We start from the raw sequence: 17,393 nt of genomic DNA on the forward strand, positions 1-17,393 counted from the left end.
GAGGGTTAAATTAGATAATAAATGCTAGCTAGCTGAATCTAGAAGATCTAGTTTAAAGTTCCTCTCATACCTCATAACTGTGTCTTCATGGATCTGACACTTAACCTCCCTAGACCTCAATTTCCTAATCAGCAAATTGGAGGTAATAATACATTGTAGGAAATTCATTGATTCTCAGATGAAATGATTTATGTCCCATTCCATTTGGGGTTTGGGGACCTAGATGAAGTTTTCACTAAAGAGATAAGTAGATCTTTGCATGTAAAACAACAGATATTTATAATGGTGTATTTTAACTCACATTAGGGTAGGTCTAAGGTTTAAAATGAGACACCCCAGGGAAGGGATATGGAGAAAGAAAGAAAAGGGAAAAGGTACACAAAACAAAAGATATTCCCAGATCTCACCTCCAGTTGGAGAATAATAAAAACCGGATCTCAGTGACTATAGAAAGAAAGACACAGCAGGGGCATCTCAGTTGCTGGGGAAGTAGAGGAACCCAGGCTGTGGCGGAAAGATGGATGGGCATGGTGGTGGTGGTCAGTGATGGCCCTTTGGAAAGGCTGTCCTCAGATTGGCACATTTAAGCTCCATCAACTCTTGGCCTCTCTTCCTGGTCAGTTTGTGGGATGACTCTGTTCTTTGTGTCTTTCATACGAGGGCCATTCAAATCATACAGGGTTTTTTAGAAAGGGGACAGGGAGGAGGTTCATGCGCAGGTACATCTACTTGTTTTCCCATCTCTGATGTCACAGATACAGAGATGCTAGGTTTTAACTGGCAGGGAAACAAGGCTGTTTCAAGTGGGACATGGAAATTTCCAGAAAAGAAATGTTTATGTATATCAAGATCAGAAACAAGCTGCTATTGGAAGGGGTTCCCCAAAACAGAGAAGAGGCAGTTATTACCATAATACAAAGTACTTTACATATCCTGAAGCCTTATATAAATATAAGGAACTCCTTTTTCTCATAATTCTCATCTTCAACTTAAGGAATACATCTTTTCTACATCATTCTAATAGATATTTAATAGATTTTGTTAATTGAAATAGTATTCTTATTAATTGGTATACTTATTTTCAAATTCTCAAGTGTTATTTTTTAGCTATCTGAGAATTTAATGAATAAACTCTACTGGAAGCAGAGGGCTAGTATGAATAAAGCTACTGTTGCCCCCCTTTACCCAGGCATACCATGGCCTAGTGAAACTTAAGGACAACGTTCTAAATAGGATTTGCCATGCCAAATTTATAACCTTCAAAATATAAGGAATATGCCCTACATAGTATAGCTTAGAAGTAATTTACTAGACTTTCTAAACTTCTTTTTTAAAATTTCAGCTTTGGCTCTGGCTGCTTTTAGAAAATTATTCAGGATAAGATCACACAGAGGGCTAAAAAAGAAGTGGGAATGGGGGACTTGAATAGTTTTTCTCAAAAAAAAAAAGGATTTTAAAATAGAGACTTAGCAGAAGAAAAATCATGAGGAAACAAGATAAGGAACATTGTTAACATCCTTTGTGCCACTAGAATTTTATCAAGGATTCTTTCAATGGGTCTACAGAAGATTATTTTATGTTCTAATTATTTTATTCAGCTATAAAAATCAATTGTTTTATCTAGGTGTGTGATCAAGTCTCTATGCTGCTAAACTAATTATCAAGGACACACATACACATACTTACACATGCACATGGAGCCAAGCCGATTAAGTATAGATTATCTTAACACTTTGATTTCTACCTCTGCTTAAAATGGGGCTTTTTGACCAAGTAATCTCTTTAATGAGTGTGTGTCTGTGTGTCTGTGTTTGTGTGTAACCTGTCCTTGCCATGCTAACAGGTGTTGTTACCTCATGGTATTGGTATGTAGGGAGTGATTATTCATAGTCAAGCAGACTGCTCAGTGTCTTTGGTTTTGACTTGGCAAGTTTTAGGGAAGTCATGAAGTGGAGCTGATGGAAGGTCAGAATGGAGCCTTCCAGTGTGGAACAGAATAATAGGTAGGTCTCATTGGATTTGGCTTGAGGAGGGAATAACATACACACTCAATTGGGTATCTTACCCTACAGGAAAATAGGAGGGAAGAGTATAATAGAGGGAGAGGATAGAAGGGAGAGCAGATTGGGGGAGAGGGTATTAGAACCAAACACTTTTGAAAAAGGATAGGGTCAAAGGAGAAAATAGAATAAATGAGGGGCAGGATAGGATGGAGGGAAATATAGTTAGTCTTTCACAACATGACCATCATGGAAGTGTTTGGCATAACTACACATATACAACCTATATTGAATTGCTTGTCTTCCCAGTAGGGGTGGGTGAGGAGGGAAGAAGGGAAAGAATCTGAAAATCAAAGTTTTAAAAACAAATGCTAAAAATTGTTTTTTACATGCAACCAGGAAATAAGATATATAGGCAATGAGGTATAGAAATCCATCTTGCCCTACAAGAAAGTAAGGGAGGGGAGATAGGGAAAGATATAAGAGAGCACAGATTGGGGGAAGGGTTATTCAGTATGCTTTCCATCTTGGGGTGGGGGGTAGGGGATAGAGGGGAGAAAATCTGTAACTCAAAATCTTGTGGAAATGAATGTTGAAAACTAAAAAATAAATAATTAAAGAAAAGAATAATGGATAGGAGCAGATGGTTGGTGGAGATGAATTCATTGGGAACTGAGGATGATTGGTGACCCTTGCTTGGCTCTACTGTCTTGATTCAATCAGTTTCAACCTTGTTCTTATACATATTATCTGTCAAGAAATCCTCTGTCAACAGAATTCACAGAGATTTCATATAAAGAAAAGACGACGAGTGAGTCATCATTGTACTTAGGTGATACAATCCCCCATGTGGAAAAAGTTGGGGATTCTGCTTTCTGAGAATTATGATGGTTTGTGGAAAGAACTGGGATATGTGTAAACATTCTGTAACTGGTCTGCTAACCAGATAGTGAAGAGGAACTTCATTAATTTACTGTGTTGCTGGACCTGGGATCCAATTCAAAAGACCATTAAAGCCACACCTTTTGCCTAGCTCCTTCCTGCACTCTTGGCCCCTCCCTATCTGAGACCAACTTGTGGTTTAAGAATATGGGCCTTCCTTCTTGACCTCAATGTTTGTTTTCTCATTTTAGGTGAAGGAGAGTGAAGACTACAACCTTCTGAGTTTTGAAAGATCAGGAAAGCAAGCCTCTAGGTCAAGGAGTGAAATCACTATTGGGGTTTGCAGCCACCCAGTCCAGTTTTGAGACCCTGAGGAACAATGAGCAACCTTCAGGACCCAGGCCATGAGTAGCTGAGAGAGGAACTCATTTAGCATCAATAAGCATTTGTTATCAATTTAGTAGAGACAATGCTATGTAGAAACTGCCTTAAGTTGTAGCTCATTCTTTCCAGTGAGCAAATTGATATAGAGGATGTCCCCCACATATTGGGGGTTGGGAAATGTTTGTACTTCTGTTCTTACTATACCTTTGAAGTAAATATACTTTTGTAAAATGGTGCTTGTTGTTCAGCCGAGTCTGACTCTTCTTGAACCCATATAGGGTTTTCTTGGCAAAGATACTAGAGTGGTTTGTCATTTCTTTCTCCATTGTAGGAAACTGAAGCAAACAGGGTTAAATGACTTGCCCACTGAAACAGCTGGTAAGTGTCTATCTAAGGCTGGATTTGAACTTAGGTCTTCCTGACTCCAAGCCCTGTGCTCTTTCCAGTGCACCACCTAGCTACCCTTAAAAAGAGGTCACTGGTAACAAACAGGGGTAGGAGTAGAATGCAGAATGCAGGCTCCAACTAATGGCATTAGAGAAAGACTCTTCCTACCCCTGAGAGGGGGAATACAGCTGCTCTGGCTTTGAGAAAATAAAGCCAGAGAATATTTTCCACACACATATAGGCAGCCACGCGAATAGTTTTTCTGCTGAAGTTGTTCTCTTAAAAAATTTTGTCCTTTTGAGGTATTCCAAAAGAAGATCAATAGGTCTTTCCTTAAAATCATTTCTGAAACAGCCCGAGTGCTTATCTCATATTTATTGGTTGATTTCCTTTTGTAAGCCTCCTGAAGTATGTGTAGGGAGGGGCAGCAAAAGCAGACACTGCTCCTGACCAGTTTGGCAGGAATTGGGAATGCCTGATTGGTCAGGAATGCTTGGATGTTAGTGCTGAAAAGGATATAAGCAATTAAGTGAATGTATGAATTCATTCACTGATTGTTTTCTCAAAAGTTTATTGAACATCTGCTCTGCATGGTACTGTTGACATTCAAAAGACAAGGAAGTTGCATTACGGACTGCTCATTTTTTCAACTAGTTTGAGTACATAAATGTGCCCACTTTTTTTTGTGGCTTAAGTTCATCTATTCATTTATTCCCATAATAGAAACAACTAGTTGAGATGCAACCTTAATGTTCGTTTGTAAAGAATTGTGATGTATAACAAGAAACATGCTGTGCCCTTTCATGCACTCAGCTACCTAATTTCTTATGTCATACTTAGAGGAGTTTTACTGAACTTTTTACATTAAATAATCAACCATGATTTTCTGGCTATAAGTCTGACTACAATCATTTAAGGATAGAACAATGAAATGTAAGTACTTCAGGCCTTTTATGCTTCCTTCCAAACATATTTCTAGAAAATTAAATCAAACTAGAACCTTCAGTTGACAGTTTCTTACAAAAAAAGGGAAAGAAGAAAAGGAGAAAGGAAAGAACAAAGAAAGGAGGGAGGGAAAGAAGGAAACAAGTATTCATTAAGTGTCTACTTTGTTCCAGGCACTGTGCTTTGTGCTTTAGAAATATTTGATCCTGGGGCAGCCAGGTGGTGCAGTGAGTAAGAACTCTGGCCCCGGAGTCGGGAGACCCAGGATCGGTTCCGGCCTCAGATACTTAACACCCGCACAAAATAACTGGCCGTGTAACCTTGAGCAAGTTAGTTAACCCCAATTGCTTTAAAAAAAAAAAAAAAGAAAAAGAAATATTTGATCTTCACAACAACCCTAGGAGGTAAATACTATTATCATCTCAATTTTACAGATGAGGAAACTGAGGCAGATAGCGGTTAAGTGACTTGCCTAGATTCAGACACCTACTTGCCTTAAAAGAAAAAAAATAACACTTCATTCCAATGTTAAATTGTCCTCTTTTAATTTATGGCAATGTCATATGTCCATAGGGTAATAATTTTTTCCTTTGTTCTTTTGTTCATAGATTGTTCCAGCTGGAAGGCAACTCAGAGATCGTCTTCTGTCACCCCCTCATTTGTGCATATGAGGAAACTGAGATGCAGAGGGTTGAATAACTTGCTCACATTCACACGAGTAGTTAGTGGCAGAATTCTGAGTCAATATCAAGTCTCCTGACTCTGAAGCCAGTGTTCTTTCTGCTACGCCCAGCTGACTCCCTAATCCTTCATGAATTTGAGCAATTGCCTCTATCCTTGGCTTTGTTCCTAGACCTGATCCTATGATTGGCTCATAAACTTTTGGGGATTTCCCCCCCCGTTTTCATAAAAATGTCCCCAATTCTGAAGAGGGAAGGAAGTCCTTGCAATGGATCAGTGGTAAGGTGTTTATTTAAGTCAAAATTATCAACAGAAGGAACTTGACTAAAAAGTAAATATTTATTAGCCCAAGCAGTCAAACATGATTGTTATCTTGACTTTTTAAATGAACAGGAAAGAGAATGACTCATTTAAACAACTGTTTGCAGTGTTTAATCTAAACCAACACGCTATAATATGTACAATAGCTCAGGATATTGCTTTAATATACTAAGAAATAATTTTATAATCAGAAAGAGCAATGTTGTTCATAACTGTATCCTTGAAAACCAATATAACCTTGGTAAACTGGAATGCTGGGGAAATTGTGCGTTCTAATTAATTACATTTTTGGTCTAACTTGGGTTAACCAAAAAATCCTTTTTTTTGTTTTTGACTCTTGAGATTGATTTTTTTTCTTAAGATGCATTAGACCATTTTATTGTTTTAATAGGCTTTAGTGGAGTGTACATCAGTAAGTCTCCTTTTGATATCTAAATTACTTACCTGTACCCTTCAGATCACCTTCATCTACTCTGTATATGTCTTGTAAGTCTGCAGTTATTGATGTGCTGTCTCTCCCATTAGAATATGAGCTCCTTGAGGGAAGGCATTTCTTTGTATCCCCAGTGCTTTTTATAGCAATTACAAATACAAAGTTCTTAATAAATGTTTTCTGGTCCTATTTTGAGTTTCATCAAAGATTATACAAAACCAATGATGTATATGCAGATGTATAATTATGGTGATTATGTTTATCTCTGGAGAAGAGATGAGAAAATGTACTCTCCTTTCTTTGCAGAGTTAGGGTACTGTGGGTGAAGAACATTTCTTATGCTGTCAAACGCTGTTATGTTTGGTTTGGTTTTGATGATTTGCTTTTCTTTCACTTGTAACTGGCCATGTAACCTTCAGCAAGTTACTTAACCCCAGTTGCTTATTTAAAAAAAAGTATAGCTCACTCAATAGAGAAGGGATAAATTAAGATATGGAGGTGATATGAAAACAGAAGGTATTGATACTTTTTGAAAAGGTGTTTACTGAATGGTAGTATAGGCTGTATATGTGAACTAAATGTGCCTTGACTCCAGCATACTTTAGTGTTTTCAGACAAATCCTAGTTCTTAAGGACAGCTAGATTGTGCAGTGGATAGAGCACTGGAGTCAGGAAGATTCATCTTCATATGTTTAAATCCAACCTCAGACATTTTCTAGCTGTGTGACTCTGGGCAAGTCATTTAACCCTGTTTACCTCTGTTCCCCATCTCTGAAATGAGCTGGAGAAGGAAATGGCAAACCACTCCATTATCTTTGACAAGAGAACCAAACCCCCCAAAAGGTCATGGAGAGTCAGACTGACTGAACAACAAGGACCTAGTTTTTAACCAGCTTTCTTGTCATTTCCTTCACACTCATAATGATTCAGGGCTGAGAAAAATCCTGGTTAACTGATGAATGGGTTGTTTAGGTTCTTTTTAATCAAGGTTTTATTATGAACTATTTCTGTTCAGAGCCCACGATGGATTGTATGTTTGCCTCAGGACCAGACTTGCTAGCTTTAGTGAGGCTCATCTTCGGAAGAAGGGGTACTTGGAGATGAAGTCTTTCAAGGGATGGCAGCTCACAAAGAAAATCTATTAAAAATTACAATCTGCATTGTTGAAGGGAGTGTGATTGAAGAGGTAATGCTTGAAGCATTTGTCTCATAAGCTATTGTTTTTAATATGGAGGTCATGAAAAAAAAAGAAACCTTAGATTTTCCATACCTAAATTTAAAATAGCTGCTATCTTTGTGGCAATTAGGAGATTACAATGAAACCCAATGGAGGGGAACAAGTGAAGTGTGCTACAAGGAAGTGGCATGCTGTCACTCTAATATTTAGTTAGGGCATTCAGAAAGAAGGGAGAGTAGTTACTATTGCTAGCAAATTAAAGACTGGCTACAATCTGCATGTCTTTAGGCAAAATTGGTTCATCTGTGGAAAGAGAAAATAACCAAAAGTAAAATCTAGGGATCAAGGAAAGATGTAGCGGTAGCTCTGTGAGAAATCCATGGAGCCTTTTCTTGTGAAGACACTCTTCATACTCTAAAGGTGTGCTGATTATCTCCAATTTTTGTTGTGGACAACTTGTTTGTATGTTATCTCCCCTATTAGACTGACTGTGTCCTGAGCCATCACCAGTTGTCTTGACTTTTGTATTGCCACTAGTCTTTGATGACTAGAGGAGAGAGTGAGGCTGAGAACATTAAGCAGGTCTGTCTCACTTGAATCTAATTCACATGAAAGTCAAGACATCACAATGATGTCATTGGTCCTCCTCAAGAAAAAAGGACAAGGGTGGCTAGGTGGCACAGTGAATAGAGCACCAGTCGTGGAGTCACGAGGACCCGAGTTCAAATTCAGGCTTCAGACACTTAACACTTGCTAGCCATGTGACTTTGGGCAAGTCACTTAACCCCAATTGCCCTGCCTTCCCCCCTCCAAAAAGCAAAAACAAACAAAAGAACAAAGGACTAACAACAATATGCCAATAACAAGAAGGCTGTGAGCTCCCTGAAAGTGAGAGCTATTATTTTTGCCTTTCTTTGTTTCCCCAGTGCCTGGCTCTAGTGAGCACTTAGTAAATGTTAAATGATTGATTGATTGACCTTTGGAAAGGCAGATGTGGGATTAATGATTGAACTATCCATTTTTTCCCTTGCCTTTCCTGGCATCTCATGTATTGTGGCTTTGTTTGGGACCTAACCTAGAATAGAGGACACATTTGCTGGAAGGGGAGTCTATGATGATTCAAGAACCAAAACAGCCTGAGCTGCACATCAATGAAAAAGACTGTACTTCAGGCCTCCCAGGGGTGTTTGAGGATGTGTTATACTTCAATATTACCATCTCCTATAAAAGATATGTTCTGTTTCTGAAGGTTGAATGTTGCAATGTAAGACATTAGACTCTTCAGGTACTTAGGGACTCTCCTCCCTGATGCTGGCTGCCATCACAACACTGTTTCTTTTTCTTTTTTTTTTATTGATATCTTTTGTCTTTGATCACCTTCATTTCCAACTATATTTCTACCCAGTGGGCCATTCCTTGTCATAAAGAGTAAAAAAAAGAAAGGAAAAATTTAATACTTCTTTTTAAAACATATTAACCATACTAGCTTAATTATAAAGACTATTATTTATGTAACATACATTTTCTCCAATTTTTCTCCATTAATTTTCCATATTCACAGAATCTCAGAAACATTATAAACTGACTTGAGAAGTGGTTCCAAGGTATTGGGGAAATATTAGATGTAGACTTTTCTCCATGAGTCTAAAAAGCAGGGACAGGTGGAAGAGGGAATTCATATAGGAGCTCTGATTTCACATCAAGTGACTTTTTTATTTTTATTTTTGGAAGCATTATCTTTAGTGCCACATTTAGCCACCTCTCCTGTGGGGTGTCACTCCCCACTTGTTGCCTCCCTTGTTTCATTTTCAGGGAAATAAGATATATCACCAAAGAAGCAAAATTGAAGCACCATTCCTATCTATGTGTAACAGAACCTCTCTATCTTTATATATGTATCCTGCCATTTTCCATTTGTTTTCTGCATCAGCCTAACAAGAAAGAGGAGAGATTTAATTATCTTGTCACATATATTTTCTTCCATTTCTACTTAGCTATTTGTATCACCTCAGATTTCGGACATGTAAGATCAGACTTAGTATCCTCCCCCCACCAAATCAGCTTTTGTTCTTGGCCTTCTTGTTTGTTAGTGGCATTAATACTCTTTCATTTATTTGTTCATTCATTTCTTCATCAAACATTTATTTATGAGCAAGTCATGATGAGGGATACAAACAGAGACACAGTCTTTGACTTTTAGGAATTTATTATCTTATAGGTAGGCTAAGATATGTACACAAATGTTGAATATTAGAAATTCAATAAATCCTGTAAGAAGGAGCCAAAGTACTATAGAACTACAGGAGGGAGAGTCATCTTCCAGCCATGGAGACCTGTGAGATAGTGCCTGGACTGGGTGTTGAAGGTCAGTCAAGGCAACAACAGGTGAAGATGGTGGGAGAAGGGCATTCCAGGCAGAGGAGACAGAGTTAGTCTGTTGCTGAAGACATAATTGAAGCATTTTTAGTTTGGTAGAACCTTTCAGACAGACTGTGTATTCTACTGTCATAGCCTTAAAAAGAAAGGATCACGATCACACCATCATGACACCTCAGAGTAGGGCCTTAGTAAAGGATATAACCATATTTGTTGTGTGGATTGAATATGTAAACTCTTACAACAGAAAAACTTAGTTGTAAATGGATTCTGATATAGTCTTCTGTACACATTAGGTAGTCAGTACTGACCATTTGACACTAATAAAATCAAACCCAGATGTGTTTCTGTGCTGCAAAAGTGATCATCAAGGTCACCACATTTTTTTAAAAGGCAAATCATTTTTGCTTATCTCTTCTCCATACTCCCAGCCCCACCCCACCCAAGAACCAATATCCATCCTTTCTTCTTTCCTTCCTTTCTCCCTTCCTTCCTTTCTTCTCTTCCTTCATTCCTCCCTCCCTCTTCCCTTTCTTTCCTTCTTTCTCTCCTTTCCTTCTTTCTTTCCTCCCTCCATCCTTCCCTCTTTCCTCCTTTCCTTTCTCTTTCCTTCCTTCTTCCTTCCATTCTTTCTTTTTCTCCCACCCTTCCTTCCTTTCTTTCCTTCTTCCTTTCTTTTTTGTCAGTACATCCCGCTTTCTGAAATTGGACTTTGTACAGTAATTTACTCTTCCTTTGAATTTATGAGACAAATATTTAATTCACCACACCAGTCAGCTCAACGAAGCCCAGAGTGACTTTGCTTATGGTATATGCTCACCGAGCACACAAAGAATGACTCGCTCTCTGACCTCATCCTATCCCCTAATAATCTAGTCTACCTTTGGATGACCTGAGTAAATGACTGAAAGCTCACACCCACATACTATATCTAAAGGGCCCTGACTATGATTTTCATCCCATCCAGTTATCTACCAGGATACCAGAGTCTAATGTGCACAGTAAACTTTCATCTGCATGATACCCAGGCAAACCCTGATCTCTTCTCCCCACTTTCCATCTCTTGCTTTTGCTCTGGAAACAAAATAAGATCAACACTACCTCTGCCATTGGAAAGGGAATTAGTATGGATTATTCCATGGCTCCATTCCCAATCCCTTTGACTCTCTGGACCAAAACTCTCTTCTCTGGTCAACACCCCCCTGTATGTACTTCCTCCTCCTCTCTCCTCTTTAGAATGTAAGATCCCTGAGGGTAAGAGCTGTGCACTTTGGGGTTTGTTTGCCTAGTACCTGTAACATAATTGTTGTTTTCCTTTGTTTAGTTGTTTCAGTCACCTCCAACTCTTCATGCCCCCATTTGGGGTTTTCTTGGCAAAGATACTGGAGTGATTTGCCATTTCCTTCTCCAACTCATTTTACAAATGAGGAAACTGAGGCAAACAAGATTAAGTGACTTGACCAGGGTCACACAGCTAGTAAGCGTCTGAGGCCAGCTTTAAACTTGGGAAGATGAAGCTTCCTGACTCCAGGCCCAGCCCTCTATCCACTGTGCCCCTTGGAACCTAATAGGTATTTAATAAATGCTTATTAATTGATTGATTTGTTTGGAGTCCTATTTTCTGTGTTCATCTGCCACATACTATTTGACCTTCAGCAAGTCACATAAGTGTCCTTAATTCCTTTTCTATAAAATGAGGTCATTGGACTAGTTGATTTTCAAGGTCTCTTCCAGTTCTAAAGCTATGGTCATATCTTTCTAAACGTCTTTCATGTGCTGATTGGGCTAGAACCCATGGAATTGTGTGTGTGTGTGTGTGTGGTGTGTGTTTATGTGTGTGTGTTCAATTCCCAGTGAGTCTGGCAGCAGCAGCAAACCTCAGCAACTTCAGTACCCAGGAGTGCTTGGGCAAAATATGGCACCAACACCCTCCTACCTACTCCCCACCACTTCAGTTTCATGTCTTTTAGCTCTTTCTCCTTAGCAGTATTTCTCCAGGTTCAAAAGGAAAAGGTCCAGGGATATGATCAGAACATATATTTATAAATATGCACTCTGAAAAATTATTAATAAATGATAATTTATTGGGCAATTTATAGAGTTAACAGCAAAATTGTAAAGATGATCAACTTTGAAAGAATTGGTAACTGATCAACACAATGACCAGCCACATTTCCAAAGGACTCATGATGAAACATGCTAGAGATGGAGAACTGATGCACAGAGTACATATAGAAGTATATTTTTTTTCCTCCTTCTAGCTGAAAAAAAAGCTAATGCATAAATGTGTTTTGTGTGACTATGAATATTTGTAATAGACTTCATTTTTCTTGTCTTCTCAATTGGGAGTGGGCAAGGAGAGAAAGAATTTGGAACTGAAAATAAAATTGAATTAAAAATAGTAAATAACCTTCTTCTCATTGTCTCTACTTCCATCCAGCTTGTGCTAGAAAAATCAAATCAAATCTCCCTTCCCTTTTAGGGTTATGTTCTTCTTTTCTCAATTCTTTTCTCTTCCTAATCAGAGAGAGAGAGAACACCCCTCAAAAACTTCATGGTAGATGACTGTGTCGTTCACATAGACTATGTTGTTAGTTTGTTTTTAAAAGGTTCAGTAGAAAATTAAGAGATTCCAAAAGCAAGCTGTTTTTGCTATTAGTCAAGGAGGTAAGTGCTTTTCTCTTCCCTCTTCCCTTCTTCTTCCCAAATTAGATCCACAGAGGAAATGAGATATGAGTGATGGGCAGATAAGTAAAAAGCAGCTTTCCAGATCCAGGGACAAAGGAAGTCATCCACAGGAAGCAGCACACACTGTCTGTGAACACAACTTGATCAGCCCTCTATTCACCTGACTAGGCCCAGCTTATCTGCGCCTTTCTTGCATCTGGTTAGCATCTCCCTTCACTTCCTAGTATGATCATGTACGCTGTTATGCTCATTGCTGACAGGCAAGCAATGCAGTGGCTAAGGGCCACCCTTCTACTTTATTCCATGCTCAGATGATCCAGAATGAGAGTGCCAGATGGCATTCTGTCCTGAATGCCATCAATCTGTCATGGTTGCCCCTTCTCCATGGAGTCTTTCAACTTGAAGAACTGGGGGTTTGTCCATCCATGGGAAGACTTCACCCCATCAAGTCTTAAGGGTAATATCTCTAGAAAAGACAGATCTGTGTCTGATATGAGGACTTAACATTTAACATTAACATCTTAACATTTAAACATTTGATTTCTGCTTCTGTTTGCCTGTGATTTTTTTTCCCTTGATTTTTTGAATCAGCTAATTTGTTTCAATCAGTTAAAGTGGTTGAAAATTATAGATTAGTTTCAGGAAATAGTAATTTAGAGTATGGGATGAAAGAGAGGAAATAACATAAGAAAAGGCTGGAAAAGCAGTCTAGAAATAATTTGAGAAGGACCCAAAATGCTAGTCTAAGACCTCATTAAAAAATAGCTTTTTTTCCTAAGAAACTTGGGCTATACACTTAAAAAATAGATATACTTTCTATGTATTTTTTACCTACCAAACCCAATTTTTAAAAATAGGCAATTAAATGTTAAATATACAATTATGTCCATGAAAACAACTTATGCCTAGTGTTCATCAATTCAAGTCAACTTGGAAAACACAGACTAAAACTCCACTAGCTTTTCTATTTTAGTTTTTATTTTTTTTGCTTTTTGGAAGGCAAGTGGGGTTAAGTGACTTGCCCAAGGTCACACAGCTCGTTTTTGGGTTAAGTGTCTGAGGCTGGATTTGAACTCAGGACCTCCTGACTCCAGGGCTGGTGCTCTATTCACTGCACCACCTAGCCACCCCTCCACTAGTTTTTCAGTCAATTCAGTGCTTCAACTTCTAGGAGCTAACATTTCACTGGTGTCAGATCAAAACTACTCTAGAACTTAGTAGATCATTTTTCACAGTGACCTTGGCTGAAAAACCCAGTCTGAGGTCACAGACAGATTGGTGAGACAAGCTGAGTCCTGTGTGCAATTTCTTCACTACCTCTTCTTGTCGCTGGAATTGGGAAGTTGCTTTCCATTTGCTTATCGCTCAGTTTCTTTTTTCTTCTTTTGGAGGGGGGGGGTGGGGCACATCCAGTGTGGAAATTATTTTGCTTGTTTCATATTATTTACATATTTGTAACAAGGGTTTTATTTTATTTTTTTCATTTTCAGTGGGGAGGAGGGAAGGGAGAGAAGGCAGATTTTTGCATATTGAAAATAAATTTAAATAAAATGCAAAAAAAAAAGTGTACGTGTACACAAAAACAAGGTGGACTGGCTAGGTGGTGCATGAATAGAGTGGTAGATCTGGGGTCAGGAAGACCTGAGTTCAAATCTGTCCTCAGGTACTTACTAGCTATGTTACCCTGGGTAAGTCACTTTAACACTGTTTGCCTCAGTTTCCTCATTTGTAAAATGGTTGGAGGAAGAAATGACAGATCTCTCCAGTATCAAAACTCCAGATGGGGTCATGAAGAGTCAGATGCAACCAAAATGACTGAACAACAACCACATCAAATCATGAAATGAGAATTAGTGATAACAAATAAACAATGTGAGCACTTTATTGATATCTATCTGTTATTAAAAGATGCAGGGAAAAGTTTTCAGTGTCTTTTGTGGCTTCTTATATCCCCAGCATTTTAAGCACAGTACCTGGCACATTGGAGGCACTTAATAGTGGCTAATATTGGTTTCTGACTGATTGTACTGGGTAGTTTCTTTATGGAGAACTAAAAAAAAAGCATGGACAAAAATTACATGGGATAAGGAGAGTTATGCAAACCGTCATTGATGGAGAAAACTGATGAGAGAAAAGATAATTGATCACTCATCAAAATATAATAACATTGTATATTGTAGCACCAATGCAATATTCACAGAGCCCACAATCACTATAAATATACCTACATGGTGCGCAATCACAGAATATGACAGGCTCTTCATTTTAGAAGACAAACAAAACATTTATTCAGACACCAGAAAATTGAATTCCAAAACCAGTAGATCGATTTCATCATAGTAGCAAAGAAGTTAATAAGCCACAACAGCACAGAGAACCACAGCATCTTTTAGTCTTCCCACAAACCAACACAAGACAAATATTTACTCACAAACCAATCTGTCTCCCTCAGAAGCATCCTCTCCTCCCAATTGTCTGGCTTGCTCTGACTCTCAGCTTCCTGTGGACTCTGTTCTACCCTTCAGTAGACTCCTGCCACCACAGGCTCTATGTGACTACATTCTGCCTATCAGGGAGCAGAGTATATTTTCAAAGCAGGTGAGGTCTTCAAATTCCCATTCCCATTACATATATTCAGTTATAGCTTATGTGTATGGTACACCTTTTGTCAATAATAGTATGTTAATGTAGGACAGACATGTGAGGTTCTCTACCATGCTCAAGGCCCTGTATGGGTTAGCACCCACAGAAAACTGGCTCATAAGTACCCACTAATGTATTTTCTTTTTCCAGTCAGAGGACAAATTAATTGAGAATAAAAAATATTTAATCAAATAATATAGCAAATAGAATAATAAGAAAAAAATCTACCCACACACAAATGTGGTAATGTCTACAGGTTACCATACTACCAGTGTAGGATGGGCTTATATGCCTGTATGGAACATGTTCCAGGCACACCTTTGTGGGGCCTGTGAGGCCAGATATATAAAAGAAAGTCACAAATATCAGGAAACCAGGTGATCAAAGCATATTGTAGAGGGCATACATGTAAAGACATGTGTAGACAAGGATTCTGGAACTTTTGATGCTACTGGACTGATGGTATCATCAATTTGTTCTTTGCTATTCTCTACTGGGTTTTAACATTCCCTTTCTGTTGTTTCAACTGTTCCAGGTGCCTTTTTTGATTTTATTGTTGCCAAGTTGTTATTTGTCAACTTCTGTTTTCTAGCTCTTCGGGGCCATTGGTTGCCCCCGGTCCTATCTGCTAAGGTGCAATGGCTAGAAAGCCTCACTGTGACAAGGCTGGCTACTGCTTTTTGAGTACATGGGCAAAATGTTCAAGTTTCATACCTAGCTAGGGAAGTAACAAAAGCCTTCAACATAATCCCAGCTGAAGACTGAGCCTTTTAAATATGTTTGATGCTGATTCTAGATCCATAGTCCCAGATACTATCTAATAATGTTATAAAATTCCTTATGACTCCTATTAAATTTCCAATTGTGAGCTTGTCTAAAATCCATTTTTGGGGACACTACTTCCCCACCAATGAACAGAAACTATATGAAGAGTGGGACACTGGAGTGAGTCTTATTGCCAACACCCTCTTTGATGGGTATGTAAAGAAAGTGAGGAAAGAAAACAAAAGCTAGATGAAGAAAACAGGCCTCTACACCTACTCCACTCCCAGGCCATGGTCTTGCATTTATTGTGCACATCTGCCAGCAAAGAAAACCCTGTAGATCTTTCTATATTTGTACCAGAAAAATTGCTTATTTAGAACTATAGAACCAAAGGTAAAATGAAAATAAAATGATGTTTTGGGAATGGAAAAGATAATGAGCCATATTAAAAAAAAATAACAATAAATGTCAGATGAAGCTCCCAGACTGTTTTTTAAACCCCTCAAATGTTCTAAAATAGCATACATTTAATAAATTAGTCATTTAAGTGATGAAAGTAGATTTTAAAAACTCATATTTTGGCTACACAATTTTTTTTAAAAGCATTAGAGTAAATTGATTTTGTGCTAAGAAATTATTCTTCTGTTCCAAACTTCAATTCCATTTTTTCCAACATAATTATGATAACTGAATGAGCACAGACATAATAAATTGGCAATTCAAATTTGCAATCCCCCCTTAACCCGAATTAATTGAATTCACCATGCTACATAAAATAAAGCATTTGAGTATGGGAATGTGTACTCATGGGCAGACATTGAAATGATAAAAAGAAACACTAAAACAAATATAAAGTTTGCTTGCTATGAACACATAGGACTTAGACCTGGAAGGAAGCTTAGAGGTCATATAGGTGTAATGTAATGCCAAGGAAAGGCAACTTCCCAAGGTTCAGAATACCAGCATAGGTGCTCTCCATTTTATTCAGTGACAAACCAAGAACAGAGAAGATCAAAACATGACATCATTCAAAATACAGCATTTACTAAGTGTGATTAAATAATCTCCAAGGACTACCCCTCCCCAGGACCTTCCATTCATTCAATCAATTACAAAGTCCCTGTTCTAAATGCTACTCCACCCCTAGGCTGTACCTTCATTTAGTCCACCACAAAGCCCCTCTTCTCAAATGGAGATTAGTTTCCAGTCTAAGTAAAGTACATTCATTTGTTCAACCATAGAACACAAAAAGGTCAAAAGTTCCCCACCCCTGGATCACAATTGAATCTACCCCAGAGTTACATCAAGTTTAAGCACAGCACTTAATACCCAAATGGAGGTCTTTTCTTCATCTTGACAAAGAGGCAAGTTCTCAGCAATCTTAGTTCCTGGGGAGACAAGGCTTAGCAAGGCCACAAGATACATTGCCAGTCCCTTCATTAATTCATCCTCTGTCTGTAGAACAGTTCTAGAACCCCTGAAAACATTAGCAAAACCCTCTCCCAGGATTTCTGTAAACCTACAACAAGAAAATCCTTCTTCAGGGCTTCTGAACCAACAGAAAGGTTCCCAGACCCCTGCAACAACAGCACTGTCCTTCACCAGTGGACAGTATTCACTCTGTCTGCAGGACAGTCTCCAGACCCCTGCAACAACAGCACTGTCCTTCACCAGTGGACAGTATTCACTCTCTGTCTGCAGGACAGTCTCA

General features: G+C 38.5%; 1 protein-coding gene and 1 long non-coding RNA gene across 4 annotated transcripts in view; one reads left to right on the forward strand and one right to left on the reverse strand.

The window, feature by feature from the left end:
- Positions 1-17,393, reverse strand: part of ASPH (aspartate beta-hydroxylase) — a 523,279-nt gene that overhangs the window by 308,278 nt on the left and 197,608 nt on the right. The gene's annotated exons all lie outside the window — the stretch shown is intronic.
- LOC138170136 (uncharacterized) lies at positions 1,897-6,204 on the forward strand. Its single transcript, XR_011170545.1, has 3 exons — positions 1,897-2,003; positions 3,134-3,644; positions 5,207-6,204. It is a non-coding gene; the product is annotated as an uncharacterized lncRNA (long non-coding RNA).

Source organism: Petaurus breviceps, unplaced genomic scaffold (genome assembly GCF_028583685.1).
Source record: "Petaurus breviceps papuanus isolate PSGF00001 unplaced genomic scaffold, PetGlider_PUasm1.0 38, whole genome shotgun sequence".
NCBI lineage: Eukaryota > Metazoa > Chordata > Mammalia > Diprotodontia > Petauridae > Petaurus > Petaurus breviceps.